Source organism: Callorhinus ursinus, unplaced genomic scaffold, assembly GCF_003265705.2.
Source record: "Callorhinus ursinus isolate GAN/ISIS: 27379988/994484 unplaced genomic scaffold, GSC_fseal_2.0 scaffold11, whole genome shotgun sequence".
NCBI classification, from domain to species: Eukaryota; Metazoa; Chordata; class Mammalia; order Carnivora; family Otariidae; genus Callorhinus; species Callorhinus ursinus.
In genome coordinates, this window is record NW_027397073.1 from 30,418,453 (window position 1) to 30,423,140 (window position 4,688).

General features: G+C 40.0%; 1 non-coding gene across 1 annotated transcript; it reads left to right on the forward strand.

Annotated features, from left to right (window-relative positions):
• The first annotated feature begins 4,300 nt into the window (after positions 1 to 4,300).
• Positions 4,301 to 4,408, forward strand: LOC112835424 (U6 spliceosomal RNA). Its single transcript, XR_003211229.1, has one exon. It is a non-coding gene; the product is annotated as a U6 spliceosomal RNA (small nuclear RNA).
• Positions 4,409 to 4,688: the final 280 nt, after the last annotated feature.

Genomic DNA, 4,688 nt, shown 5'->3' on the forward strand with positions numbered 1-4,688 from the left:
TCCACAGTTGTGGTTGAAATCAGAGGTAAGTCAAGGGTATGTGATGCAGGGTGTCAGATGAATTTGCTCCAGTCAGTGTGCTATATAAACACAGTGAGTTCTAGGAAATAAGTTAAAAAAAAATTATAGACCCACCAAAGACAGAAGGTGAAAGAAACAGGCATTATTTCAAAGAATTAATACACACTAACAATAGACATATAAAAAAAATGGTAGAGCATATAACTGATGGAAGAAATGTAAATGAAAACAATGAATAACCTCTTGACTATGAAATTGATACTTCTATACTTGTGAAGAATGTAAATTTTATCAACTTCTCTAGGAGTTATTTTTGTCTTATGTATTAAAAGAACTGAAAACATGAATTCTCTTTGAATCATCATTACCAGTCCTAATAGTTTAACCTAAAGAAATTAACAACATATTTAATAACTGAAACACCCTAAAATAGGGATTGCTTAAATAAATCTTAAGTGTAAAGATATAATGAGGTACTAGCCATTGTCATGTAGTTAACTATTTTTAGAAGTGAAAATATATTCACAACTTACAAAATGAAATATCTAAGTTACAAATAGAAGCACCCATGGAGTGATTCAGTTTTCTCTAAAAATGTTTTATACCTGAAACTATACATTTCAAATTTTTCGGAAGTAATTTTCTGTGGGATTTGTTTTATATGTCAATATTTTCTATACACAGTAGTTATTTCTTTTGTAATACAATTCAAATTAGGATTTCTAAAAGGGAACCCCACGTTACAGTATTTGCTGTCTGTTTTATAAAATGATTCTTAAGGTTACTGGGTAGTAAACGTATAGATAATAGATACTTGATATTCTCAGAGGATACGTCCCGGGACAACAGAAGATTTGGAAATTTAAAAATAGTCTAGGCATTTAATTTTCCTCTTATAATACTATTGATTATCACACAAAAAACTTAAGTGGCTCCCTTAGATCCTTCATAACTCTACTTGGGCTTTAAAGTTAGTAAAATGCATTTTGAACACAAAAAGCCATACTACATCAGTGCTCTAGGACTCGAAATAAATGTTTATTATCAAGAAACTCAAGCAGTGACAACTTGGAGCATACAGGATGAAATTCAACATCTGGAGTTTATCCAGGTTCTTCCAACAGTACTGCATGTGAAGAAACAGAAAGAAATGTGGATGGTAGGTGGTCAGCTACGCTTTGTCACTCAAGTCTGCAGATGGGACAAAACTGTCCTTTCTCTAACTTGATTCAAATCCAGGCAGAAAGCCAAGTTCTACTGCTACTGTGATGTTCATTAGGTTCAGTCATTCTCAACAAATAATTGTACTGTTGGTATTAGGTCCTAAAATAAAGCATCCACCACGTGTGTATTAACCTTCTTTTCCTGTCTGATGTTATGACTTCTGGAGCCCTGATTAGAGAGAGACTGCTTCCTCCAGGCCTAGCTAATTCCTATGGTAAACACTTGCTCTAGGAACATACTTTTCATATGCAAACTAACCAACCTGAAGCCCACCCCCAACCCTCCTCTACGGAGCTCTTACACTGTAGAATCCATATTCCCCCACCCTAAACACCTCAGGACCAGGTATCAGGCAGTTAGGAACATGCTCTATGCCCTATGGCCTGCCGAAAATAACTCACTCACTCAATCCTAAACCAGTTTACCTTGCCTCACCCATTCCTTCCCTCTAAGACCAGAATGAAGGTTCGTGCCCATGTTTCTCCTGGCTCTCTCTGCCTCCTGACCCACGCTGGTGCTTCCTCCTATGGATGGCCCTGTGTGGAGTGGTGTACCCCCACCTCTCGCAAACTGGGAGTCACAAACTGTCTTCTCAATGGCAATCCTCTCGTCATCTGTGGCCTTACGTTTTAAAACAATACAGCTGCACATAGCACCTGTTGATGAGTCTGGAGTAGACAAGTTCAAGCAATCAGCAATGCCAGCTGTCATGTTAACTATCGAATTCCTGTTTGATGTGCTACATATTTCATATGGACTTTCTAACAGCTTTTTTCTTCGGTGTTGAGATAGGTTTATTTGAGAGATCAATGGTAATATTTTAGAAGAAAGAAGGGTCCCCGAAAACCAATGCATTAAAGGTTTTAATGTGTCTGCTATACTGCCGAGGCTAATTGGTTCTGTCTCACCTTCGGTGCATTTGCCTGTTCAGAAATTACTTTTGTGACTCGTGCTCCAGCCTGCTACACGGCACAGGAAGCGAGCAGGGCTCGTCCAGCTGTCAAAGCCCTCGTACTACTTCTGTCACCAGTTGCAGTTGGGCCCCTCACATCGTCAAGACTCTGCTCCCGCTCTGCCTGCACCAGTCCCTGTTTCCCACGATGATGCCCAGAATGCCCACAAGAATATTTGGTCAAGTCAAAGATACCCCCAAAATACTGATTTTCTACCCTCTGAAGAAAATTTCACTTTCTTTACCATAAATTTACCTGATTCCAGCTCCAAACGAGAGAGGGAAGGGTGCCTAATTGAATTGTTCTGGTTTGGAGCAAAAGTCTGGGTTCTCCCACTTGATTCCACTGTAAATGTATCAAAGCTGGTCATATGGGGAGCAACGGCCTCTCGAGAACTGATGGTCTTATTAAGTATTCCTGGGACTCAGGATCCTTTGCAGCAATCCTGCTAATCTCTGTACTCCTGGGAAGTTTTACATGGGATCAGGTCCTTGAAATACAACCTCCTCATAATGTTTCCTTCATCCCTCAGTGACAACCCAGGGTCGGCTCAACTCTATTTTTGTGCCTGGGACTGTACTGTAATTCTCACCCGCTCTTAACAGAAACTTCACTATTTTCAGACCATTTATAAATTCTGTTTATATGTAATTCATCCCTGTGTTCACATGAATCTATGAGTTTGTCAGAATTAATGTGTTCTTCCTTCCTTCTGGCTTAGAGAAAAACTCACTTGGAGTACAGGGTCAGGAGAGAGACTGCCTGTCCCCAGGTCTTGCCTCTGCCACTGAGTAGCTGTGTGACTTTGAGCAAGCTGCTCAAGTTCCCTGTGCCTCAGTTTCCTCATATATCAAATGGGGATAATAACAAAACTTGACTCATAGTTTTTGTTTGTTCTGGGGGAGTTTAAATGAGGTAGTACACTTAAACCATTTGAAACAGTGTCTAGGGGCACCTGGTTGGTGCAGTTGGTTAAGCATCTGACATGGTTTCAGCTCAGGTTATGATCTCAGGGTCGTGAGACAGAGCCCCTCATCAGGCTCCACGCTCAGTGCAGAATCTGCTTAAGATTCTCTCTCTCAAATAAGATCTTTAAGAAATAAAAATAAAAAATAAACTTAAAAAAGTGTCTAGCTTTCAATACATGTGAACTACTCATTACTATTCCCTAACTCCAACCCATCTTATAAGGCCTAGCTTATTTTGCATCTACTGCATCAAAGCTTTGTGTACGTAGTAAAGGTTTGAAAACTCTGTTTCAAGGGCAGATTCCCAGGCTCTAGCCCAGAGACTGATTGAGTAGGCCTGGGTGTGTCCTAGGAATCTGAGTTCTTAACACACATTCCAGGTGTCCTTATAAAGGTGACCCACACTGCACACAACAGCTCTATTCCATCCATGCCATCTCTAATTACCCCTTGCACACAGATCAGCCTTGCTATTCTGAATTCACAGCAGCAGGCACTTGGTGTTGACGACCTTATGTTTCACATTTAAGTTTTATCATCAAGTAAGATTATAAATTACTGAAAGAGAAGGATTTTATTTTCTTCTAAAGTTTACTATCCTCCATAGCAGAGAAGAGTGCCTATCTTACACCAGTGTAGGATATAAATTAGTTTGTGATAGAATGATCAATGAATCTTAAAGCCTCAAGTGCACAAACCCAAATCTTCTAACTGAATTCCATTCAAACAAGCAGTGGCAGACTCATCTCTTCAATATGGTCTTAGGACATTACTTCAGTTGCTCTAAAAATAGAGTTATTTAATATGCTCCGATTACATCTTGATTTTTTATGAGAAGGTTGTGAGTTAAATCATGATTTCTATTAGGCTGCAAATGTTTTTCAGAGTAGTTTAAGGTCCCCATGCAGCATTCTCAAAATAAGTAAGTTTGAATACTGGGACCCAGAAGTAACAACTTGAACATGACCTAAGATAACCAGGGTTTTCCATAACCTAAATGCCATATTCCACGGACGCATGTCTAATAAATGTGAAATGATGGATTCTTAGCAAAGTTAAGAAAAAAGATCTTCACATCCATCCAAACCCATCTGCAAACACTAGTCAGAGGTCTACCTTGAGTACAGCTCTGTGGTGCTCACTTCGGCAGCACATACACCAAAATTGGAACAATACAGAGAAGATTGGCGTGGCCCCTGCACAAGGATGACCAAAGAGTTGATGACTGCGCAGCAGGATCAACTGAAAAGCTTTAAAGAATACTGATGCCAAGATCATATCACAGACCAGTGAAATAAAAATCTCTACAGGTGTGACTGAAAGTATCAGTAGCTATGAAAGCTTCTTGGGTCAGTTCTGCGTGCAATAAGGTGGAGGACCACTAGGCCCACTTTATGAGAATCCATTTAGGTTGGTAAGCATACATACCTAAAGCCCAGCCCTAACGACATGCACAGAGATATTTTAAAAGCCCCCATAGTTGGGCGCCTGGGTGGCTCAGATGGTTAAGCGTCTGCCTTCG